Source organism: Aulostomus chinensis, chromosome 7 (genome assembly GCF_037954235.1).
Source record: "Aulostomus chinensis isolate RoL2024-O1b breed Wild chromosome 7, RoL_Achi_v1.0, whole genome shotgun sequence".
In the NCBI taxonomy this organism is placed as follows: domain Eukaryota; kingdom Metazoa; phylum Chordata; class Actinopteri; order Syngnathiformes; family Aulostomidae; genus Aulostomus; species Aulostomus chinensis.
This window is the reverse complement of record NC_141326.1, coordinates 23,379,418-23,406,871: the sequence shown is the minus strand read 5'-3', so window position 1 is coordinate 23,406,871 and position 27,454 is coordinate 23,379,418. Positions and strand designations below refer to the sequence as shown.

General features: G+C 42.7%; 1 protein-coding gene across 17 annotated transcripts in view; it reads right to left on the bottom strand.

Annotated features, from left to right (window-relative positions):
* The window catches only part of LOC147259158 (neuronal cell adhesion molecule-like), a 76,143-nt gene that overhangs the window by 29,523 nt on the left and 19,166 nt on the right, over positions 1-27,454 (bottom strand). For 14 of the 17 annotated variants that reach the window (XM_086209427.1, XM_086209435.1, XM_086209440.1 and 11 more), the window contains exon 2: positions 14,783-14,858. The gene's annotated coding sequence lies outside the window, so the exon portion shown is untranslated. Of the gene's footprint in view, positions 1-14,782; positions 14,859-17,978; positions 18,126-19,216; positions 19,310-27,454 lie in introns of those variants that run through there. The other 3 variants (XM_086209429.1, XM_086209431.1, XM_086209430.1) reach the window with 3 other exon arrangements.

Genomic DNA, 27,454 nt, shown 5'->3' with positions numbered 1-27,454 from the left:
AGATAGCTAGGTAGAACCATATTGCGCAGAGAAATTATACATGTGTATTTCATGATTAAATGTAACTTATTCCGAAACTATTTAGAAATTTGATTAACAGTGTCTCAAGGTCAATGTTTTGTCAAGAAAATAAAGAAATACAGCCTGAGGACTTTCAGGTGATATGGAAAACAGGACGATCGGTGACAGCCAGAGAATGAATGTGTTAATTATAAATGTTATGGTGAATCCCTGAAAGCCTGGCGATTCATATCTGGAAAGGCGCCAAGGCTTCATCCTGGATTCATTTCCCAATTTAATGAGGTGTAGTAGCTCAGCTCCAGCCAGGCAGCTTGTGTTTGTCAGTGTGTGCATACAGTATGTGTGTGTGCACCAGTGAGTATATGAGTGTTTGTGCGTGTGTTCTATAATTATCCCTGTGAGCTGCAGTGATACAGGGCCAACCCCTCACATCCCTCTCCCAGTAGGACCACAGTGGAAACTCAAGAGGTGCTCGAGAAACAAGGAATCAGATCTCGAGACTAACCAGCTCCTGCCTTACTGAACAATGAGCATTACAGGAACGTGTAACATACCTTTCAAACAAAGTTGTGGATTCACAGTCCTAATTTTAAAATGTGACTTTACAAAAGCGGAAAATAGCTTCTACTTTAAAGGAGAAGCTATTATTTGAATGAACAGTAACTGGCACTTCATCGGGCTCACTTGTCACAGCTCAATAAGAATTTTAGCTTCCATTAATTCTACTTTTACAGTTCAAATGTCCAGTTTGAGTGAGAGGAATTCATTGTGCAGAAACTATGAGGCTGATTTTCACCAAACTTGGTGGAAGGGCGTAGAGTGGGCCACGGAAGAATCCAACCCATTTTGAGGTCATCAGTCATCATCTGGTTCCAACAGGAAATGACATGTTTGTTTGTTTTTTAAATTGTGATGTACTCCTCCTTGTCGACTAGCTCCGTCTCATATTTGATCGGAAAGGCCTCAGTGATGGGTTACTGTGAAGACTTTTTGTTAAATGCTGTTACTTGGGCAATTTGTCCAATTTAGATATTTTTCGAAGAACACAAAAGGTCTTTTAGCTGGACTCCACGTGGTCAGATCTTTTGCAAATCTTCACAAACCCAAATATCATCAGGTTTTGCCACCATTTTGCTCTACAGCCACACACACACACACACACACACACACACACACACACACACACACACACACACACACACACTTGAATGGGTGAATTATAGGGCCTGAGCATGAAAGCATCAGATGCTGAAAGTTCACCTAGGCAGAGGTACAAGATCTTTGAGGGCTTTCTAGTTCTTAATGGTATTGACTGAAACACCCACACCCACTATGAGCTCAATGGCAAACATGAAGTAGAATTATGATCTTTCTAACAGCGTCAACAAACTGAATATTACATTGTGCAAATGTACTAAAAAGTATCCAGTAAGTAAAAACCTTAAAGGAACACGTAATCAGAAAATATATTGCGGAAACTTCTCGTGCATCTTGTGCTGACAGAGCCAGAAAAGCCAAAGCCAATAAAGCTCACCAGACTGCAGAGTGCTGAAGCAGAGATAAAAACACAGGACTGTTTGGAGTGCTGAGCTAAAGGCTGTCAGATGGCTGATAAAATCGGTCAGGAAATGGTCTCTTTGGAAAAAAAATGCAACAGGCTTGAAAACCTTTTTTTTCCCCAGCTATTTTTCAGAATGGATGAAGTTAAGAAGGTGATAAAGTGGGCTGCAGTCTCACTGAGACAAAGTTAAACACAACAAAAGTCACTTTAAGCAAAATCTCATTGACAAAACTCGGAGAGCTGTGCATGTGTTTTGGAAAGCGTCATCTCCTTAGCTACTCCCATTACATTCCCATCTTCTAAACCGCTTATTGTTAACTATTTCTTATGTTTAATTTGCATATTTTCTGAAACCAAATTTGCTTCATCTCTGTGGTTGTTTTATAACATTAAAGGCAGCCACTGTTTACCTTCCTAAAATATCTGAATGTACTGGAAAGCAACAACAAAACAAATGAAGCTTTATTAATAAGATTCTTTGAAGCAACTTTAACAATGCAACAGCTCTGAAAGAGTCACGGCGACGAGAAGAGCAACAATGAAATTAATCTAATTCAAAAAGAAGGGAGAGAAAGTGGACCGCATTAAGAATTTATTAGAAATTAAACTCAAACGACAATTAATTGACAAAGGCCCTGGAACAATAACAGAACTCTAACTTTCTACTAAGGGAAGAACTTTTAAACACAAAAATCCAGCCTTAAGATTAAGAGCTGTGAAAAATGTACTTTGAGTAACATGACTGGTACTGCATTGCAGAGTTTTCTATGTTTAAACTGCAATACTATGCAACAATATTACAACTTAGACAACAATGATGCAGATCTGATGTTCACTGAGAAACTCAAAGCAAGTTTCAAGAGTCTGCTACTGAATTTTGAAATTAAAATTCAGAAATTGTTTTGCTTTTTCAATGTGGGGCGGTTAGAGAACACACATCTTAATCTGCATGCAAAATGGTGGCCATGTACATCTGACATGGGGTAAAATGTACTCCTTAAAACCCACTAAATTCCATTACACGCAGCCTAACTGGTGTGTCTTTCGTATAAAACATAATGGCTCTGATGTGAACCACTGTCTAGAAGACCACCTTCACCCACCACTTGTCACTCTCCCTGAGGAGTGAGGAGAAAAACACTCTGCTCCTGTGTAAAAAGCTGCATTGCACAGTCCGGCCTCTCACTCAGCCTTCCTCTTCAAACACTCCATTGTCATTTTTTTCCATGCCCAACTACTTCACCATCCCAAAACTAATTGGTTTTGTGCACATTATAGAGACATAGCACATACGGCGACACACACACACACAGACACAAACACACATGAACAAAGACGACTTCACGCATGCCGATGGCAGAATGTGAGGGTCAGGACATGTCTGGGCACACAGATGGAGCTGACCGGGGCACGAGGCCTGAGAATTGAAGCCCACCACAGTGTAAATGAATAGCAGTCAGCTGGGAAAAAGGCACAGTAGAACAATTATACCACATGCTTTATGCTAACCTCAAGCAGAGATGCTGTCATTGTCTAGTGCCAAACAATAGTGATGCAACACTGACGGAATCTGTTGCACCAGAACTGAAGAGTTTTAACTTCGATGATGAAACACAAGTCTCCCTCTCATGCCAGGCACCCTATTTAACTCCCATAATCAGTGCTATTGATGGCTCACGCAATCAGGGGTTTGTGAGCCTCAGTATGGCCTTAATGGAGCAGCAGGGATCCCCTACAGATGGCTGAATGTGAGGATATAATGATGAGAGGAGCGCTCAGGAAGGTGGTGATGAGAAAACGGATACGGTTGGAAGAGTTTATTTTTCTGAGGCTGGCGGCTGCTACAGCTCAGGAAGTCAATGGATGGTACTCACGCCCAAGACTGCGTGCCCATTTCTCAGTGCCATTAACCATCTCTAAGGGTGGGGGAGAGCATTAGAAAGGCCTCGCAGGAAAAGAAGTTTTGAAAGTCCCTGTAAAACCCCAATATCACTTTGCTGAATAGTCTTTTTGTAGCAAAACTGAAAAGATTGAATTCAATAACTTTCTTTCCAATAACTACAGAGTAGACTCAAAGCTCAAGTTGAATCAACCACCATCAGCAGGGATATGATTTATAGGCTGAACCTCTCCCAGGCCTTTTATCCATAGCTGCTGCATCACAATGGAAATTCCGTGGGCCGGCTTCAGCATGCGTTCACCATGATCCTCTCATTAGCTTTTATAATTGGGTGACGGTATGCAAATAATTGGTGTGGTTAACATATGAATTGGGAGGCCTGTTGTTCAGGGAGACCCCACCATAGAAAACACACCATAACCTTTTATGTGCACTGTATAACGCCAGGCAATAAGGTGGCTCTTTAATTCATCTGCCCCAATGTTGTCTATGTATTAAGTAATGATGAACATTCACCTGTGACCTCAGTTTCAGATTGGGCTTCAAAGCCTTTATTCCAAACTGGTAATTTGAAATATTTACCAGGCGGTTATAAGTCCGTTTTTGTTTTTTTGTTTTGATCACAAGACAGCAAATAGGATCCTCGGGCAAATATTTAGGGAAGTGCAATAATAAATCACTGCCCGCCATCAGTCTACCACAACTCTTAATGCTAATGGGCATCTGCTACTAAAGTAACGTGTCCGGCAATTTGTTTGATTCACTGCCTTCCACAGAAGCACCGTACTTTGGCATTCACTGAACTTCCTCCTAGTACACGCCAAAACACCCCGGGATTCGCTCTGCCTCCTCTGCCCAAAATGCTAATCACTGCCGGCGCCGGCACTTCTAAGAGGAGGCTCCTCTTTAGCATGCAGATGGAAACAACACCACTAGATGGAATGACGGTGTTAAGGAGGAAATCCCTGCCTGTTCAATCTGAATGGAAGCTATTTTGCTTTCATCTTATCATTGCCGACCAGCTAAATATAACATATTATCTGTGAGTCATGTTTTCACATTCTACTGCCTCCGAGAGGCTTCTGGTGATTGTGATGGGTATGTGAAAGCCTCTTTTTCTCCTCAGGATAATTGCCTGCAGAAAATTGGAGTTCTTTCTCCATGCTAGCACTTTACAATGCAGAAAAAGCCATAAGTCATTAGTCAATAAAGTAGCAATGGCAGCATGGTTGAAAAAGTGAAGTCCCCGAAGTGCATTTGTACACTGACACCTGACTTACACAGCAGCTCATGACTAGAGTTAAGTGACCTGAGACACTTTAAAAAAAAACATTCATTAAAATGAGATCAGGGAAAGATCAGGGAAAGAAGCGCAAGCAGCAACTCTGAATTTGAACTTGACCTTTATTTGATAGTTGAGCCCAACACTGTAATTACTGCTTAAAAATTTGATGTTTCAGTTTCTCTATCTCGCGTGTGTATTCATACTTGTTTACAAGCTATGTGCTCATCCATCCTCCTTGTTTATTTGAGTCCATGGGCCAGTGTAGGATGTCAGGCAGTAAAGATGGAGCTTGAATGTGCTTGGTTTCCTGAATTGCTCTCGAAACCCTTGGCACACCACATCAAAAGACACACTTTGGCTACAGAAACATAACAGCTTTGAAAAAGTAATCAGCATAAAACCAATTTGCTGTGAGAACACGAGCAAATCCGTTGAGACGGGAGAGAGGAACACCCATGCATATGTGGAATCGCAGACAAATACTCTTATAATAGATATACAATATAATCTGGAGGCACAGACTTAATATTTCTGATAAATGCAGGAAGTGTTTTAAAAGTTGAGTTCTCTACTTTTCAGCAGAGCAGAGCCACTCACCGAAAGGCCTCTCTGTATCCAGGGCAATCTTCTCAGATCTCCATAGCGACAAAGACATGTCAGCTCTCTCATCAAACAAAGACATATGGAAAAAAAGAGGCCCAGACTCATTTGTCATCTCCTAAGTAACCTTGGAAAGAAACTGTAAGCTTGACATCTGCTCTGACTCAAAAAAAAAAAAAAAAAAAAAAAAAAAGAAGCCTCAACCTCCTCTGGTCTCAACAAAAGAGGTATGATTAGAATCTCAGTTTGCTACCATGTCCGCACCGGATGGCTTATTCCAAAAGTGAAGGGTCTCTCAAGATGGGGCCAATATGTGGAGTTTACTTAAAGCTTAGGGGTGAAACAAAAAGAGTCTGTGCGAGACAGAAACTGGAAGAAAGACACAAACAGCCATTATGTTTTGTAGCAAATGAATTCCTGCGGGCCATGTCAGCCGGAGGGAGAAAGAGTCTATATATGATTGCTGCGAGTCATCAGTCAATGCAACTGGACCTTTCCAGAAAAGCACCAGTGTATTCCAGTAACCACTCTTGTGCTGGAATTTGAATTGTGCTGATACAGTACAGGCCGGCATCGATGGTTTATTTACAGCCATCTGTGCTTTGTGTGGTTCGGTCTAGCAAAATCTGCCGACAACATAGGATAACAAAGCACCAACACCTGCTGAGCACTGGAACAATCTGTTACCTCTCTGTGTTACCAGAACCTGTAATTTGCCAGTGAGAAAGTAGCGGTGAGAAAATCCTCGGCAGGTGGACGGAGTCAGCGAGGTCTAGTGTTATTGAGCGCCACCTCTACATTCACAGAGCGCTACAATAGACCTCTCCTGCTGCTTCCCCTCCTCCTCATCTAGTTCCTTCCACTCCACCCCACCTGTGTCTGTGAAAGGTCAGCGCAGAGGAGGGTCCTCGCATCCCCCCCCACCCAACCCACAGCTCCCACTCCACAATCAGCCCCAACACTGGAGTCCAGTGCCAGGAAACTCAATCAAAGAGGGGTTTCAGAGGGCTCCAGACCTCTCAAAACCATCCATTGTCTCCACAAGGCTTCCCCACACCGTGCCCGTTCTATATGTAACACTGTAAGAGGAGTTGCTCATTACTGCCCGTCCCCACTTCCACTTTGTCTCTTTTGTGCAGCTGACAGAATAATCCAGTTGCCCGGCCGGGCCAATAAAAGAGAGTGCAGTTACGTAAAAAAAGAAAAAAAGAAAAAAAAATTAGAAAACAGATTTGCAGGAGTGATTGTTGACAGGACATATTGCCTGTGTTAAAAGCCAGATGTTCACCTTTTGCAGTGAATTACAAGCTAAACCTGTTGTGTCACACGGTTCTTTAATTGGCATCTCTTTAAAATGTACCACTCATCCCGCAAGTTAGAGGGTATTGACTGATAGGCACACCACACCAAAATGTGTGTGAATGTCACCGCAATCCATTATCACATAAAGGAAGCACTATGTAGTTGCTCCCTCTCCCTCTCTCTCTCTCTCTCTCGGCCGCTCCTCAGCTCTATTCAGATACTGCAGGTGAATACAAATCATTTCCCCTCCACTGCTTTTCAAAAGGACTCACCATCCAATTTCAGACACAGAGGACACAAACAATAGTTCTTTCAAAGTGTGAGAAAATCAAATTGTGCTTTTTGTCAAATGAAAGACACAATCGGGAGTTAACCCTTATAAGATACTTAACAATATCTAAACAAGTTTTGTTTATTTAAAAAAAAAAATGGAACCAAAAAGTTAGGTTCACGTGAGACAGTCGAAGTTTACGTCTTTTTTTTTTTTTCATGATTTATGGATGTATTTTTTAAACATAAGTGTCATATTCTGAGAAAGACATTGCTTTGTGACTGAAGGTAACCATATTCAGAGGAGAGCTGGAAAGAAGTGAGAACAAGACAGCCTGCCATGGTAGCAACTTGTCAATCACAGGGTAGCCCCACCCTCAAGCATACTCCACTTTACCGCCTATTCTGATTTAAAAGGGAACATAAGTCACAGGCTGCACTGAAGAATACTTGTAATTTGTGAATGAAACTATAAACGTGTTTACTGAGATAATAAACTGAATAAAAACTGGGGTTATTTTCTTGGAACTGCAAACGCGGAGGTTACCACCCCCGCTGGCAATTAGAAAGAACGTAAGTTTAAGAAGCTCTTAGACGCTTTTAGAAGCGCCGTCCATTCAGTATTCAGCAACTAGTTTCTACCAGTCAGCAGCATAAATGTGTGGTGTGTTAAAGAAAAGTAACATGACCTCATTTAGCTTCTATTTGTCGAAGACAACTGTAATACGTCCTGTCATATCTTTTTATTCAGATTAAGTTTAGTTTGTTTGGTCTACTGACTACAGTTACACTGAAAAGCCACAATAATAAAACCATTGGCAGGTGAACAACATGGATTATCTTGTTTGAATTGCACCTGTCAAAGGGTGGGAGATATAGTGAGCAGCAAATGAACAATGAAGTTGATATATTAGAGGCAGGAAAAATTGGCAAGCACATGGAGCTGAGTGACTTTGACAAGAGCTGAGCTGTGATGGAGGTTGGAGGACTGGCAGAAAGCATCTCCAAACAACAAGCCCTGGAGGATGTTCCCAGTAGGAGCAAAGGTGGTCCAGAGAAGGGCAAGTAGCCAATGTGTGACAGGGTCGTTGACATGCACGGGGAGTTGAAGCTAGTCACACCTTGCTGTAACACAAACCGCTTTAAAAAATGATGCTGTCCATGACAGAAAGGCGTCATAAGCCTCCATCAGAGCAGCCATGAAGACCCCTGTCCATCACCAAGTATAGGATATAGAGTACAGAGACCATGAATCAATGGAGGAAGGGGGACTGAGTCCATTTCTCTGTGTCATTAAGACAGCGTGTGTGAGTGTGTGTGTGTGTGTGTGTGTGTGTGTGTGTGTGTGTGTGTGTGTGTGTGTGTTTTACTTGGCAAAGAAACAGCAATAAGATGCATTATGGGAAAATGGCAAGTCAGCAGAGACAGAGCAATGTGCTGGGAAACGACAGGTCCTAGCATTCACGTGGATGTTACTTTCTCACATTTTGGATAAATAAAGACTCCTCCTGCTTTCCAGCTGGGTCCATCGCGTAGAGTTCATTTGCTATTCTGTAGTCTGCCATGGGAGTTATTTGTTCTCCGACAAGCTGAACAACAAATGTTTGGCTTTTATGCTTGAAAAATGGCTTGAAACTCTTTGTTGTATCCAAGTTGGTGATCAACTGCATGTTGATTAATGGACACCCACTCATTTGTTTAGGAATTAAAATACACCTCATTTGTCAAGAATAAACACAGAATCACAGTCAATATAATCCAAATAAGGCCTATGATTCACCAGCAGTCGACAGAATTCGATTTGAAAGCGAAGTGAATGCCAACTGCACAGATGCAAACACTCTCTGTCAGCCGAGTCTGAATGAGCTTTGATTGCACTGGCTTGAGCTACAGTATAAGGCGACTCTATTTCACCAGTCACGTTCATATGCTAAACTCAACAATACTACTCAGATGAAGCAAACAGCTCATCAAAAACAGTCATGAATAAACACTTAGGGCTTTATTCTAATAGAAAAGTGCCGCTGTGGATTTTCATTTTCACACCGTCAGAACTCGCTTATGTTCCTAAACGCAACAAAATGCAGTCAGACGACACCAGCAAAGCAAAGATCATGTTTGTTTTTTTTCTGTTCATTCCAAAGATGACTGACATATAAACAATATAGACAGACAGTCAAAACACAGATAGTGAACTATTACGCAGGGTTCTACTGCAGTCCACTTTAGGTGATGCAGAACACAGATCCAATCAAACAAGTGCGTGCATTTGGAGTCAGATGACAACAATCATAAATCCAGACTAACCAGAAGAGTTATGTGTGCTGGCATGGCCAAGGGGATCTGAGAGGTGATTAAATCCTCCCTGTGGAAAGACTTTTGATGGAATTTGATCTAATTAACTTCTGAAGCTCAGAAATGTGTGATATTTGACCAAAAATGAAGGAGCAGAAGAGCGATAACATCTCCCTTAAGCGGATGGAAGTATTTTTTTATTTTTTTTGTCAGCAAGTAATTGGGTGACCTCATTTCATTTGATTTTTGTGAAACTAAAGAGAGAGAGTAGTGGAGATTAAAGAAAGGAAAGCCCCTGGTGGTGGTGATGGACTGATGGCGATTGTTGGAGCTACACTAAGACTTAGTGTTTCTATCCGTCTCATGGGTCTAGCTGACTGAAATGTTAGCTAATGAGTGTTAATGGCAATAATGAAGAACTTCTCAAAGAGCGGCTCCCTTTATGTGCTCTAGCTTAGTTGAGGATATCATGTCAAAACGCACCAGAGACTCAAACTTAAAAAAAGAGCATAATTTTTCTGACGTTATAGCTTTGAGAGTTCCCCTCAGTCACTCAGAGTAAATTTTGATAGGGTTTAGAATTTTGTCCGGAGGGCATCAAAACTCAGACAAACAGTGCCTCATCCTTACAGCTCGTCTGGCCCCAACAGAAATAATGATCCTGACAAGAACTGCTCCATCAGTCCTCATTTGTCAGACAGTGATTCCAGAGGAGACATTGCTCCCATTTAACACTAACAGTCAACCCAGCTTCCGCTAACAGCTTCTGTGCTGTGTCTGTGTTTGACGAGATGAGCTCCATCCGCTAATGCAGGAGAAGTGTCTGCTGAGTGTTGGAAAATGGCTGGGAGAGGCTTTAGGGGAACAAGTGGGGTTTTCTAGCTTCATATTCTCTGATGCAGGTGTACATATAAGGTCAACGCTGGGGTCGAGTAGCATTGCTGGACAAGGTGTTTGTGACTCACCTTCAGGGAACTCAGAAGGAACAGAACAATCCTGCAAGACAACTTTTTTTTTTGTTTTTGGACAATTTTTTCTCCTTGTTTTGCTGCGAATTCGCTTTCCCTGTAGGCTTCGTCACTTCAGCCCCGATCGCATTTTAATCAATCAGTTCCCTGCTATTGTTTCACTTGTGTTATGTCTGTCAGTCTTTTGGTAAGTTTAAAATGTAAGGTTGCTGCTTTGTTGCCTCACAGCCCGTGAGCGTGCCTGTGTGAGTGGCATCACTTTCAAGTGCAGGAATTTTCTAAAAACATTGGTTTCCAATGAACTTTTTCATAAAGTAATGTCAGTATTGTAATGGAGTTATAAGATAGCATTTTTTCCCCCCATGGTCACATTTAAAAGCATATAGATAAATATATAACATACTGCAAAAGTAGATTTGTGTATGAATTCGTAGTTCCGCCAGCCATTGTGCCCCAAGTGCAGAGATGCAAGCTCATGAGGTGCATCAATAGCAAACATGTCAGAAGGTCCGGAGATAACATTCGGGTGTGGAACCGGCTCAATCAATCAGTAGATTGTTCCACAACCCAAATTAAATCATACCAACAGACAGACAAACACTGGCCATCACATTCTCAATTTGGAAGAAGTAACAATTAAAAAAAAAACTTATCATTTCTCGTGTAACCTGCCATGTGTAGACAAATACAGGTTTAAGAGCTGCTAGCAAGGAGGTTAACATCCGTGGCTGCAAGAACCTGGCACCAGGATGTCACCGCAGGTGTGTGGAAGGATTCTTTACACACTGCACAGCACTGTACATGCTGGTTACTGTCCAATACACGCAGCCATCATTTTACTTGTCATTTTCCAAATTCAAAAATGCATGAATGAGAACAAGAAAAAAACATTTTGAAGACATTGGGGGTCAAAGGGAGAAGCATTTCATCTCTTCACCAGTTCCTTTACTCTCGCTCAGCTGGCAGAGAGAGAGAGAGATTTCTCATTTGAAGTGGCTGAGATACAGGTGAGTGAGGTGTAACATCTAAATTCAGCTATTTGTATTCTGCCAAAACACCCTGGACGCAGGCTGTTTATACTGATGAGCAGATAGACTTGGCCCTGGGCCAGGACCCACACCTAACAGCCACATAAATCATTGGGTTTCTCAGAGGCCCCTCCACATAGATTTAGAAAAATGGTGGTCCATTAATCTTCTAAAGATCAACTAATCGTTTCAGCATTCGATAATATTTTGAGGTGTGATGCTAAATTGAAGGACGTGTGTTGATAGCTAACAGAGGTGAATAAATAAAGTCAGAATGGCTGGACCAGATAATTGCACAGAGAAGACGGGTGGTGAAGGTAGAACGAGGCCTAGAGGAAGGTTGAGAAGGCGAAAGAAGGCGGTAAAAAAGGAAAATGCAGCACCAGATATAGAACAGCGTCTCCTCGGACTCTCCTGCTGTCTGCTCAACAGTCAGTTGTGCATGAAGCTGAATTTTCTCCACAACCCTGGAAGATGAAGGCCCCTCAGGAGGGGCCTCACCAGCCTCTTTCACATCATTCTGCCGCTTTCTCCTCTTCACTGTCTTTGTATCCTTCTATTCATCTATTTTGTTTATTCATGTCCTTCTTTCTGACACTTGTGCTGTGTCTCTCTCCACCCCCACCCCGCCTCTGCCTCTCAAAGAGACACTGAAAAATACACACACACACACACACACACACACACACACACACACACACACACACACACACACCCAGCCTCTGTCTCACATACAGTAGCTCTTAAAGGTAGCACACACAGACAGGAGTGTTGACACTGAGAAGCGTCAGAGAATTGTCAGGCTCGTATCAAAGAGGCACCTACAAAATATCTCGGTGTGTTCATCTGAAACAACGTGCGCTGGGAGCAGCCCAGGGGCCCTCCGTGTGTGTATGAATCCCTCGACTAATCTGCAGCACGTCTGATCTCAGAGCTGCTGCTGCTGCTACGTAATATCACTGCTTTCAAACCACATGCTCCACTCCTAGAGGTTTACTACGGTGCTCACGTCATTTATAAACAGGAGGCTGTTCAGAGACTTTAGCAGTTCGGTTAGGCAACCTGTTTGTAGAAATGTAAAATGCAAATTACAGCAGTTGGAATATTTGGACAGTGCTCTAACCGACTGCTCTAACCAGAGCTGTACTGCAACTGTGCATGTTTAACCAGTGACTGTTACAAAAGACGGGGAGAGAAACACGAGCAGTCAGATAATCATAAGTTGGTCTGGTCAAGCCTCCAAGTATCAGCTATTTCTTAGCTCAGGATTAGAGGACAGTGTCACCTGTCAGAGGGCTGAGGAGATTGATGACAGCACGGCTGGATACCCACAGCAGAGCTTAATGACATGTCAAAATATAATTTAACACCCAACGTCTGGTTCACGTCAGCATGAGAAAGATGAGTAATTTCAACATTGACTTTGAGAGTAGTGAGGTTGCAGTGTTTCAAGATGTGAGCAATGGCTTTATTGAGTGCAACCTTATCAATATATCTGTGGGAATTCTGGCCAAAGCTACACCACTGAGATCCAAGTTGTCATCATTTTGACATACAGTATCTCGTCTTCATTATGATTTAATTGCAAATCCTTAGGAGAAAATGCAATCGACATAACATTCAAATTTCAAGATTCAAGTGAGAGTAGCAGATTCTACAAGGTGACTCGACTGGTCTCGTATCATCACTACATTCATCGCTGCATCATCAAAGTGCTCCGAGCCAAACTACCTGAGGAGCCAAAATGTTTTTCTTGACTGGAATATTTGATTAAAGCACAACTGTGATAGTTTCACATAGCATTGCTATGACGACCAGCTACACACAGCAGGTACTGAATGCAATAAAATAAGAAATCCTGGATCCAAGTCGAAGCAGAGTCAAGTCATACAAGTACTGTAAAGTGGGAGAGTAGCTGGAGTGCAAGCGATGTCAGGTGACCATAAATCTCTTCAGTTTAGGATCATTGTCCTCAGTGGTAGATCCTGGGTTCAAGCTCCAGCTGTCAAACTTCTATCATTAGCCATAGTTATGTACTGTTAGCATTGTCATAGCTGTGTCTTAAACTCTGGTTGTAGAAATGACCACACACACACACATCAAAACACAAACAATAATACCACGCTCCCTGTCGGCCACATGAGGGAGGCAAGAAAGAAAGACAGCACTGTGGAGGTAAACAGAAACCTCTGCAGCCTTCTATTGAAGCGCCTGGGACCTGAATGCTGCTGCTAACAATGGACGCTTCACGCCTCAGTGTGTTTCAAACCGCAAATTCAGTCTGCAGCTCCAAAGTGTGTCCCTCTATGACTAGTAGGCCATTGGAAAATTGTGGACTCAGCCCCTGTGGCCTGAAGCACTGTGGTATTGAACGCTACATTCACAACAACAACTGACTGCCACAACGTGACGTGACAAGAGAGAAACAGAGAGAATGACAGCTTCAGACTCAAACTGACTGACAGAAGCCAACAGAAAGTTTGAAAAATAGCCACATAAATGGATAAACAACGGGGCCCCTCCCACTCGCAAAAGATAAAACCAATGTAGCACCAACAACAGAGGCAGATGAGCCGTCAGAGTGTCTTAACTCTCCACTCAGCAGTGCGTGCAGCCTCCCAGCTCTTCATGGCCTGCTGCGAGGGCGAGGTGGAACCCTTCCTTCACACTCCGCTGGATGGTGGACACATCGCAGTGTCACCTCCACTCACAGAGCATTAGATCAACTCCCCTCTGAGTCCCCCAGAACCCACAAATGAGGGGATGAGTCAAAGGTTACAAGGGGTCATTTTCAAAAACCTGTATGAGCTGAGAGTCAATTCTCTGGCTCTAATGCATGCTGGGGCCACGCTCTTACTTTAGCACTTAATTGTGCAGCTGCCATTAGAGAACTTTTCTAGCTCTCTGTGCTCCATTATGACACATTATGTGTCAATAAAGAAAGAGCCACTAGGCACAATTTAGGCTGTAAGTGCTATTTTGTGATTTCAAGTATTGACGCCCACTGTCACAGCAGTGGGCGAGGATGAGAGGGTGTATTACCGTGACAACCATATGCACCAAACAGACAGTTGGACTCAGGAGAATCAGAGTGGTTTTTATATCCCTGCCAAACCTTGCTGCCAAACGAGTTCCGACACAAAAATGCACTGCCAGTGGACAAACGCCAGTCAAGCAAGCCCTGACCTTTCCCGTATAGCTAGAACAAAAGAACCGGCATCACAACTGAGACGGACCGAGAGCTTCAGCAGTGGAAGGACCAACTAGTCGTTCAGGGACCAAAATCTCTACGGAGAGTGTTAATATTATCACTGGCAGTATCATAGATGAAGTTATTTGGACTGGAGACACTTGCCAGGCATGGCAGACAGACTGACATTTGTGTGTGCTCACATCCTGTGGGAGGAGAAACGTCTTTGACAGAACAAGAACATTTGATTCTGAAAGGCCGGAAGTTCAGACTGTTTTGGAAAAATGATGTTGTTGGCGATGGGGGGAAAAAACAAAACTGGAAAACTGTTCCAAAGGCTGACAGAAATGTTTTCAACTTACCAGAGAAACCCAAAGCCCCTCTCTCCTCCTCTGCCCTGGCTTCTTGTCTGCTTCCTCTCTGGTTGTTTTCTTCAATCTGGTTTAAGTGAAACAGAGAACAACAAATGTTAGTGTTTATTTTTCACTTCTCCCTTCGTGTAAAGAGCTGCGATTGTAGAAATACAAAACAAAAGCAAAAATATGAATATTCATTTGTTCTTGATAAACGCTTTCACAGATATGCATAGTATCTGTCATCCAGTCCATTAACTTGGGTTACCTTTGAGCAATCCCCCCCCCCACCCAATCCACCCACACACACACACACACACACACACACACACACACACACACACTGCTCCAGCAGCTCTGTGTACAGTAGATCAGACTGTACTGGGCAGCTTCCAGGTGTGAATGTGTTCACACCACAGCTCACACACCCCACACACTAATGTGCTAACACGATATCTCTCCTCATCAGTCTTCTGAGCGGCTGAACTTTTTAGCCTTTTCACTGCAGCCACTGTGACATTGTTGCAGGGCAAATATATATGTAATGCAATGATGTATTTTTAGAGGACTACCAAGAAATTAGCATCGCCATGGATTCCCTTCAAAAAAGGCTAATGGGATTTTTTACACTTGATTCGGGGAAAAAGATCTGAGGCAAACATACGTTCATGAGACTGATTTCTGAATAATGCAATCATTCAGAGAACAAAGCTACCATTATATATAGTAATATGTAATAGTTATATATAGTAGCAAGATGTTCAGCACTGCTAATGTACTTCCGGTTTTAGGACTCTTATTAGCGCCACTCTATTGAAAACATGAATTGTGGCCCTGTTACATTTAGGCATTCCAGGGCTCCTGGGCTGTGAAACCCTTCTTACCTTAAATCTAATGGGTGGGAATTAAAGAGGGTCAATGGCTGAGGAATTCTCTGACTCTTTACATGAAACACTTGCCTGTGAGGAGCAAACCTCCTGTGTAAAATCAAATGCGGACATTTTCAGAGGAAAAGGAAAGTAATTCAAACTGATAGACACAGAAGAATCTGACTGGGAGCTAGAGGAGAGACACACCTTCTCCCCTTTTTTCTCTCTTCTCATCTCATCTCTTCCTCTAATATTCCCCATTCATCTAACCCTCTTCTCTCTTCTTTCTCTGATCATCTCTCTCTTTATCACCTTGTTTCCTCTTCTGACTTCATTTTCTCTCCTGACCTTTCTCCTCCCTCCTCTCCCTGGTGTCTAACTTGCAACAATCCATCCTTTTTGTTTCATCTCTTCTGCTTTCTTGTCATCTCAATGCTCCATGTCAGGTCGTTCAACCTTAAGATCTGGAACCTCGTGGATGTCATGTTGCACCTCAGTATATGCAGACAGAGATTTCCATGACTTATTAATAGGAAGGTTGTTAGACATTCATCATAACTTGTCTCTAAGCCATGCTTTCAAAAACACAATCACAGTGTAACATCTGGTCACAGGCTGGGAAAGGCAGGGATTCCTGTCATTATTTTCTCTCTTTTTTTAACCATTAATCATCTCTTTTCTCCTCTCAAGTCTGTTGTTTTTCTACCAAATCTTTTCCTCATACAGCAACAGACCAACTGGAATCGATAGACAAAATGGTTGAAGAGGCCAATCCAATTTACTTTCAGCAAAAGCTTATAGACTCGGTCTACTTCACTAAATAAGAGTGTGAGGCAGCATCAAGAGACGCCTCTGTTTCCATACAGCAGAGTACAAATGAACAGATTTAAAAAAGAGACATTAAATCGACTACAGTAGGTTTTATCAAAGACGTTTCACAACATCAAAACTTTGCTTTCTCTTAATAAATTGTCCAAGATTCCTTCTGCAGCCCCCATGCCGCTTGTTTAAAATCTTTTGCGTTGCTCCCAAAAACTAAATTATTAACTTTATTCTTTTGTACAATTCAAGAATTTCAAAAGCCCTGGCACCAGAATATAGTCAGAAACACTTTCCTTCTGATGTCCCTGAACCTAGAATCTTCAAAAAAATCATTTAAAATACCACTGATAAATATATATTCTATGCTTTCTATCATGGCTGCTGCCATACCCAGACGCAGAATCCACCTACAGTTCTTGTTCAGCTCCTGTCGTGTAACCTAACAAGACCATAATTTCTGCCTGACTGCAAACAGCTGATTACAGCTGAGATCTATGAATAAAAGACAACAACAAAATGACCTTTCCACATCCTGTTTGAAAGAGCTGAAGGCTGATCCCATCAAAAGCTGACTCCCCTCCATGACATCAAGCCAGCCAGGCTGCCACCCCACCACTGCCCTTAGACACCACAGAGCTGGCCTGAGCTCAGCTTGGCTGCCATGGTGATAAGGAATGGTGACTGGAAATAGCCCGTGATAGGATTCCGACACCGGGCAGTCAGCAGTACTGCAAAACACGCCACAGAAAGAGAGGCATGCTGCCCGCAGCCCCACAGGGAGCGCTCTCGTGCCTGGAGTAACACAAAGCCTACAGACAGCTGAACATTAAATGGATATAGACAGCAGAACATTTTATGACAAGCAGAAAGGATCAGAGGTAAACCTTTGCAAAAGTCTATGTATCATTTCCTAAAGAACCTCAGCAAATTTCTAGAAAATTCTGATGGATCATGTGAGAGTATTGTTGCCTCACAGCAAGGAGCTGCCAGATTTCAAGTCTGGGCCACCCCGGGTCCTGTCTGTGTGGAGGTTGAATGTTCTCCCCGAATCTGTGTGGGTTCCTTCTGGGTGACGTCATCAAATTCATGTAGGTTAATACTTCTGTCTGTGCTCCCGACAGGCAGAAAGATCTGGATTTGGTCCCTGAGTGCCTCACATGTGACCTCCTCAAGCTCCATCATTGAAAATCAGTCAAGTTGCATTTGCATCTTACGCAGAGAGAAGCCGCCTCAAGCCCAGTGTAAAACAGAAGCCATCTATCATTAGGTTAAAGGGATCTGCCCTCAAATGTACTGGCTGATGCTTTGGCCCAGGAAACACTCCTCCACTAAGTCCTGAAGGTGTTTGTTTAAACCAGCAAACAGAGAGACAAACTAACTAAAATCTGAATAATTATTATTAAATAACTAACAGAAGCAAGTGAAGAAGAGGTCATAAATAACAGGAATGTATCTCCTTGGCATCCTGAAAAGAAGCAATACTCTTATCTTAACAAAGGGTCAGTTGGACTTGCCATGTAAACATAGCTGCAAACCTGCAGGGTGATACTGTCAGGCTTTCCAGTTCTACTCGGCCATGAGAAGCGTATTAGTGTCTTGATTTGGTTTCCCAGTCCACAGCTGGTCCAGCCACCATCATTCCCACCCACACGGCAGGGTTTCTAGTGAACAAGCGCTGATAAACGAACTGAAACTGTAGTTAGCCATCCAGCATCAAACAGTAAAACAACAAAATTGACAGAGACAGTTGAGCATTTTACACTTAAAGAGTGAAAGATACAACAGAGGCTAGAAAAGAAAAAGACAGGAAATACTGGACTGTATAGTCACCAGATGACCAGAAAGACATCTCAAAATAAAATATTCTTCAGTGTTTGCAAGTTTTAATAAGTGCTGCATTTAGTTTGTGATGAAAAAACACACATGGAATATGTATCATTTAGAAATATGGTCCAAGTTCATTAATTTCGCTGCGATGGTCAATAAATTCAGAAAATTATGTCATCACCCATACGTGATCTAACCAACAGAAAACACAAATGTCAGCAACACCAAGACACAGCTCCACCTCAACCAGCCTCTAAGAAGATGCTCTGAGGTTTTTTTGGCCACATGGTGCTGTCAAACATATGTTGGAGGTGTAATACAACACAGGTGCAAGAGTGTCAATTAAAGTGGGACATCTACAGGTAGGAGAAGCATGCAGCTAATGCAGGTTCGTCTAATGAGAGTCTGTTGCTTTTCTCCTCTGAGCTGCGTTGTTTTGATGTGTGCCCTCTGACAGGAAAAAGGGACTCAGCATTAGCATTGTGACCTAAGGGTTTAATTTTAGATTTTTGCCTAATGAGAGGCAGAGCGTGGCTGTAGACGATGCTGCGCTCACCCCCCCCCTCCATGAAAGCATCATCATCACCACCAAAGAGCCGAGAAATAATTAGAACCGGAACCCATTCGTCCCCGGTGATGAATTTACATATTTACATTAGGTGGCAGAGATGTGCTCTTACACTAAAGACAAGCTGAGCAAAATGAAATACAGAATTCAGTAAGTCTACATTTTAGCACAGGAAAATACATATATGTTAACAATGTAGTTGATTTTTTAAAAAGTAAACAAGAAGTCCTCTTGCAGACTTTTGCAATTGGTCAACGATGCTGTTTTGCAAGAGTGTGATGCAGCACACCCAGTAGATTCTGCACAATCTTCAACCCAACAGGTGACTAATGTCTCTGACGGACGAATATACATCACCTCTCTATCCGTCAATGAAAAGAAATCCCGTCAGCCTCCGTTACGTGAGAGCAGAGGTCAGTTATCATAATCCCAATGGCTGTGTATTCCTCGACGTGTCGGCTGTGACTGACAGTAAAGAGAGAAGAGCTGATTCCCTTACAAAATCACCCCCCCCCCATCACCACCATCCCCTCCACACACCCACAACCCCTCCTCCCCTCCTCCCACGTCCCTCCCCTGACCCTCCCCTTCCCTCTCACAGTGGGATTAAAACAACCTTTTGTCTCTCTACAATAGGGGTTAAACATTTCCTGGTATCACAAGAACAGCTACAGGGTGGTTTTTTTGGTTTCTTTTTTTTTAACTTTTTTTTTTTTTTTTAGAAACATTTGCATCAAAAATTCAAAAACTTATTTGTCTTACATCAAACCCTAACATCAACACGATGAGCGGATGACAGAGCATGTCATCCCGCGAAGTGAATTTGGCAGTGCATAAAAGCAAAATTGGCACTACCATTGCATGTTGAATCGAATGGTGCACAGTGTACACTGACATACGCTGATTGTGAGGCTAAATGCAGCTGTCTGGATGTTCAAAAGAGGGTGGAGGTATACAGCAGCATCAGCTAAGCTAAAGAGAATAAAAGCCAAAAGCCTGAAGGCACATCCTAAGAACTTCCTTTCCCATACAGTGAGGATCGAGGGAAAGTGCTCACCTATACTCAACAGATGTCCCCCGTGCAATCTAATCTAGTTGACTTAGTAAAGGGGAAGCTTATTTGTTGCCGACTCCTCGGCGGTATTATTGCAACCCATTTTTAAAAGAATAGATTTGAAAAAGGCCTTTTGACGTCCGTTAGCTATGGTTGCAGAGGGCAACAATGGTAGAGGCGATCCCTTTGAAAGAGTCACTATTCTGTAGGCCCAGCCCTAAATAATGCTTCTCTCAGTACAAAGGCACTAAATGTAACACAATCTCCCTCAAAGCACATTGTCCATCAAAAAGAACAATGATTCAGACTCCACCATCTGAAAGTTTTTACACTTTTTTTCCTCCCTCTAGAGTGTCTCCTCCTGTATATCATATTCCGACAAAAGCGTGTTAAATCTGTCTTGACCAGTGGGGAGATGCTCAGCAGCTTCACAACTTGTTGCGTGCTACAATAAGAGTGTAATTTCCACCCACGATGAATCCTCATTGGTGGTCGAGAGTCCTGAAACCTCAGCGACGCACCATCTACCTGCAGTAGCTCAGCAGCTTTCTCGGCAGCATCCCCACGCAAGTCGTCATATATTTGAAAAATGTATCATCAATAAGTGCATTCATCTTTCAGTGAGATGATGGATAGTGCAGAGGTGCATAGATGATGGTATGAAATGAGTGAAAGGGTAATATTTCATTGAGCGAGGGGCGTGAATGACCAAGTCTAATGGGCATTATTTCTGCACACTGACTCTGTTGAGGAGAGACACTGGGTGATCCCCGCCAGCCCATTGCTCCTTCAGACTCACACTGAGATAGAACCGCCGCCCTCCCCACTCTTTGTCAGGACACCAATAGAAGAACAATAATTCAATGGCAACTGCATATTTCAATGGCAATTTTTAACAGAACAAAGTTCATGCTGCGGTCTAGACCAAGCCCTCCTAACTACAACACTGCCTGTGTGTGTGTGTGTGTGTGTGTGTGTGTGTGTGTGTGTGTGTGTGTGTGTGTGTGTGTGTGTGTGTGTGTGTGTGAGTCCGCAGCACTCTGTGAGGACTCCTTTGGGGTTTTCTATTCAGAAATGTGAATGGGAGTGAAATATGATTGGCTAAGGGAGAGAATGAAGGGCTGGGTTCACAAGGCTATCGAGGATTGGTGGCGGGTGTGGTGGCGGTGATGGGGGGGGGCACTTGTGAAATACTTCAGAGGTAAAACAAAAGGACACATATGGATGATTTAAGTTCACTGCGACAAGTAATTTTCCATGCTTGTTTGTCTGAACACACTTAACAATATTGTTTTGGGGTCATGTCATCGCAATAAAGTGTTTAAATGAGTCTCCCTCTCATCTAATTCACTGTGACGATGTCTTGATAGAACAGAAAAGCACTGTCTTGTAGCAATAATTTCATTTTGTCCATGTCCGTATCGATTCTTTCCTTGTTAGAGGAAGTCATTACAGGACAAAAACAGCCAAGAGTTTAAAATAGCAGCCATTATCACAGTATCTCTATCGAAGGGGCTACGTGAAGGAGTTTCATATCAAAAAACATTTTATGTCAAGTTGCACTGATAACGCCGGCATCAGATTGCGTTCAGGAGAAAATGAGGAGAACAAAGCAGGCGGGATCTTCAGGGAATTTACATGAATTACAGCAAGAGGCCCATCGGGACGGCCGCGACCTCTCCTCAGTTTTTGAAACCAAACAAGCCCCTGATCCCGCCCATCAACACACACACATACAAAGCTGGTATACACACACAGTTAGAGGCACACATACACACACACACACACACATGCTCAAGATGCACCAGTAAACAATAGTGTGATCGGTTTCCATGGTGCCATGAGGCTCACTGACAGGGCTGGAGTGTTAACACGCTCACAGACAACAGAGGGAATGATGGAGAGAAAAAGAAAAGGACAGAGGAAGAGAGAGAAGGAGGCAGAGGGAGCGCAGTAAAAAAAAAAAAAACAAAGACATTGCAGAATAGGAGATTTACCACACACAGGCAGTAGACCGTCCCTGAGGTTAAGGACCTGTAGTGGTGTGTATCGTATTTCTTTTTAAGTGAAAGACCCTCAATGACAAGCCCAAACTCACAATAGTCCAATTTAACGAAGCCAACAGCAGTCGCCTTTATCAATGTTTCTCCACCTGGAGAGAGACACATTATTAAAGGAAACCTCTCATGATCCAAAGTGTACACATTACTGTTTTATCTTCTTTATTTTCTTTATTTATTTTGCTATAATTGCTCAGCTTTTTGCTGCATTCTTTTCTTGTATTCATGGTTTGTTTGAATTTTTTTTCTCATTGGTTCTTGGAGTGATTATAATCTACTTTATCTATCAAAAGGTCTCTAAAACATTCCTGTGTCCTCGTGCAAATTTCATTTATGGATTCGCTCCCAGGAAAAGTGTCCTCCGGTGCCAGATCTTGTGCAAGCAAGGCCAAAGAATGCCATCTAAAAAAAACATTCATGAAAGTTATCGTCACATCATTATTTTGTGTTGTATATTCATGATAAGGAAAACTATAAAATGTTATGTTGCCCTCATGATGAAAGATGATTCGCCGTCTCGCAGTGTCTCCGATCCGGGAGCCGCCCTCAGTCTTTCTTATTGAAACTACATTCACTTCGGTTCTTCTTGGCGTACGAATCAATTGCACTTTTTTCGTGGGAAAGATTTTATTTTGTCAAACTCAATTAGCAGTGAACACTATGTCCTGCCAATGTAATATTTCTTTGTTGTGAGCAGTTTTAAATACTCTTACTCCCATGCTGTTATTCCTCTCCATGATCTCCCAGCAGCCTTGTAAACGACACCAATCTCATCCACTGTTGCCAACATTTTTTTCTGATTTAATTTTGTCTCTTTCTCCCGTAAGTTGCCTTATGACATATGAAATGAAGTCGAAGTCAACAGACTCGGGATGTTGATGTCAAAGCGTAGTGAAGCTGTTCTGGTGCCCAAACACCGAAGACAATTTACAGTCCTTTAATTTGCCAAATATCTTTTCGTCTCATTTTTAATCACTTCATCTTTACAGAGATACACCTCTATAGATAGAAAAATGAAACTATTATCCCTCCATCTTTGGCTACAATCGGCCCACCAACTATGAGCCAATAATCTTGAGTGCCAAACACTATATTGAGTTATGGCAACCATTCAAGTGGTGTAGAAGCAGGAGAGGTATGATACAGTGTGTGTTCAGGGCTTTCCTCCCACAGGGGAGAGCACGAGCTGAGGGCTGGGGGGGGGGGCTTATCTCCAAAGAAAAGAGGAAAAAATACCTGCTGAGCAGCCGGTCTCCTCCTCTATATGTTCCATACTGTCACCAGTAAGAAGATCATCCTCGGTCCGGTGACACACACACACACACAACACACACACACAGAGCGACATACTCAGTAGTCCCAGTATGTACATGTGTGCTGATCCATGCATCCATATGTGTCTACAGAAGGTGTAGGCATGTGCGCACCTCCTTCGCTTCCCCACCAGGACCAATTTCCATCCACCGTCTGTGTGAGGAGGGCCGATCGATGCTGCTCGGGGTGCGTCATCCAGACTGTTCATTACCGTTGGCAACACTGCAGCCATAAGCACAAACAACCTGCCCTTCTGAAGCATCACCTACCAGGTGGTTGAGAGTTTCCTTTAAATACGGCGCATTTAAGCATTGCACAATGGAAAAATCGTGACTTTTTCCCGTTTGCCTGTCACTCTTGATTTACATTTCATTAGTTTTCATTAGTTCCATTAACTAACCACAACAACAGCTGAGGGAGCTTCATGACTCTACAAGCCATCTTTGAAGTGCGTGTTTGTGGCAGCAGGAGGGGAATGAGTTTTTTCTTCTTCCCTCCTTCTTCTCCACGTCTTCATCTTCACCCACGCTGTGTGTCCAGCTCTCACACCACCTGTCTCCTCAACGCAACCCTCAGCCTCCCAGGAGTACACAAACATGGCTGTAAAGAATACAAACAGAAATGACCTACCGGTGGGGGGTTATAATAGAAAAAAAAAAAGGTGCAAAAACTCTAGAAACTCAGCATCTATTATGGCCTTGAGTTTACATCAATACCAACCTGCAGTGTACTGAATAAGCAGAAAAGGGTAATAAAGGGAGCTGCTGAAGGCTGAATAAAAGCGTGTACACACACGCGCGCGCACACACACACACACACACACACACACACACACACACACAAACACATAAATACATGCCTCTTCCAAGATAAAACAGATGGCCACGCAAAAGGTGGGACACACACTTTTAACCACCTGCATCACAGAAAATGCATCACTTCTCTTCCCTCAAAATGGTTTGCTTTTTAGTGAGTCCACTGACAAGCGGATCTTTTGCCTTCTACACCTCCCGTGATGTGAAATCCATATTGTGCTCAATGACTCATCAATTCAAAGTACACAATCTTGATATTAGTAGAAAATAAATACTGGAATGACCGAGTGATAGAAGCCGCAGACAGCTGGCAGGGTGGGAGTGTCAGTGACGTGAGTGCTGAGTCAATGGCGAAGGCGACAGATCTGGAGGATTTAATCAGGCTGTCTGGAGCAGACTGATGCACTCACACACAAACACATCACATGAAAAGGCCACTGAAAGTGTGTCGGCTAGTTAGCTGAGGTGCATGTTTGCACCTACTACACAAGACGTGTGTTTTAGGGAAGAATAACCTTCCAAAGTAAGGACTTTACATATTCTTCTGAGTGTATGACGTTGTAGGCTGGTTTGATATTTGAGTATGTCACTGAAATGTGTGTTTAAGTGTGACTGGACAACAAACCAAAGACGTCTACAAAAGGAAAATCATGAACAAGGTCTGAAATGAAGACTTGCAGCCAGTATTTATCCCTTCTAAAGCTCAATAATTAACATGTTATAACACACCTTGCTAGCTTTTTTTCTTGATTCCAATCTCTTCCACTTCAGTGTGTAGGATGATATATTGCCCCTATGTCATAAAGTAAATAAGTAATACTTAAACAACACAGCTCCCCATGTGCACAAAGATATGAGACGTTTCACATTAAAAGCCTCCCAGGACAATAAGCAGTTACAGTTGTTTCGTAGTGAATGTTAAACACAGCCTGTTAATGCTGACACAAACTGTTTGTGTATTTGTTGGCAGTTTTCTACAGCTCCATTGCTAGCATTCTGGACCACTGTCATGCATGCAGGGAGGAGAGAGGGGTGTTGTGTTTTCTGGCTCTAAAAATGATGGAAAATAAGCCTTTTCCCCAGCTGTTTTAATTGAATATCAATATTCTGAGGCGCTATTGATATTTGCACAGGGAAATATAATGATGTATTGGAGTATTGTTACATTTTCTCACCCTAACTTCTTCCTAATTTATTTTCAAATATATGCAGAGTCCAATTTCTAATTCCTCTCTGTTGTTTGCACACATTCCTATGTTGAGGCAAAGCCTGGTGAGTCTCCCTGGCCCAGTGGAGGGAGACCTCTCTGATTATTCCTCTATCCCTCCCTCAACCTCTTTTCTCCTCCTTCTTTCTCCTTTCAGCTCTCTTTTCCAGAACTCAATACTTACTGGTGTGAGATGGCAGCGGAGTGACAATGGGATGATATCACTGGTCAACTCTGAACAGCTCGTCTGCAAGCACCACAAAAACGTGACAACCGCAGCTCCATTGTGTCATATTGTGAAGTTTGAGAGACAGAAAAACAGTCGAGAGGGAGAGAGAAGGATACAGACATGGAGAGAAAGATAAAGTTGTACTGCTTGACAGAGATGAAGGATGCATGAGAAAGGATTGTTTTTTTGCAAGTAAACGATATGCCAATATTTTAGAACTGACTTGGCCAGTAACCAATATTTACATGTGTCAAGATAATCTGTATAAAGACAAGTCTATATCACACGTGCTGATGACATGCCGATATTATCATACACCCCTGCTGAAAGAACAAAGATGAACGGCAATAAAGTGAGAAGGAGAGATACTCAGTTTCCTATGTGTGTATGAGTGAACACTGGTGGTCATGTGTGTGTGTGTGTGTGTGTGTGTGTGTGTTTGTGTGTCTGTGTGGGTAGCTCATTTCAGTTTGTGTGTCTCTTGCTGAATCTGTGCAGGCAGGACTGCGCTGCCTTTTAATTACAGCACAGCTTCTTCCTTCCTCGTCTCTGACAACATCTCACACGTGAACAAAAAAACCCACACAGCAAACAGCACACAGCGCACCTGCCATGAGGCAGATTGGATTTACACTGCATCAATAATTCACCCACACGTCTATCCCTAAACACACACAGAGATACACACAACCCTCAACACGGGTTGCGCTGGTAGCATTAAAGAGGAGGAAATGGTCACAACTGTACAAACACATAGAGATACCTGTGGTTAAAGGCTAAAAGGCGTTCCACTGACGGATCTTTCATCATTACAGCACAAATTACCTTCCTTATTAAATCAGTTCCAAGCTCTGTAAACACAGACGATGACGATAAGATCAAGCTGTCCTATTCTTAGAAGTACCTGAATAAAAGCAGCGTTCCTGGGCTTCCTATTCTCGAGATCTGTCATTACACTTCACTGAGACAGGTTGAGCACCACAGCCGGAGAGGCACTTTCATCTCCTCCTCTGTGTTGTGCATTAGGCAGCATTTCAGCTGCCCTTGATTTCAGCAGCTGAGAGGAGGATTTAAATTGCCTTTTGTTTTGTTTTGTTTGTCAATTGTTGTCCACAGTATCTAAGAACTTATTACATTTCAATCCAGAGATGTAGCTGAATGTATATGAGATATAGCAGGTTGGAGGTACGCTCTCATCTGACTCAACCAGAAGTTCGCCAGGAATTCTTGTCAGCCTTTCGAGTGAGGTTAAGACAAAACTTGTGACAATCTTTTGTGTTGTCTGTGGCGTCTGTGATTCAGAGAGACTTGTAGTCCATGACTTTAAAATCTATGGCAATGGCCTCTCTCGGATACATCCAGGTAAAGCTTCACTCAGTCTCGGGAGAAAAGCTATCTTAAGAACAAACCACGGGAGCGAATGTTTCATAGTCTGACAGCTTCAGAGGCACAACTATACGAGTGTGCTGGGAGCAAGCAGCCTCATTGCGATTTAGTTAAAAATGTCTGCAAGGGGGACTTTAACAAGACCTATCAAAATAAAAATAGACCTACAAATTAAAACAAGCTACTCTCAATTCAACAGTTGTTCCTGTTTGTCCTTTTGTGTGATGCCGTATTACTGGATTATTAGTGGATATCGAAGTAAGTAAAAAAAACCCACTGGATTAATCACCATGAAATTTCCTACAACTCCGTTTCTCTACAGAATAAAATAAAATGTCCCATTAATTTGGGTTAGGATCAAATATTTGTCACATTAATGACACTCCTGCTTCAACTACACCAAAGTGACAGACACAGACGAGAAGCTAACTGGTCATTTCGTTGCAGCAACAGCAACCAGCGTTCTCCACCGTTTTGTGCTCGTCGAGGAAGTTTTTAGACGGCACTATGAACTCCACATTTTCTATTCG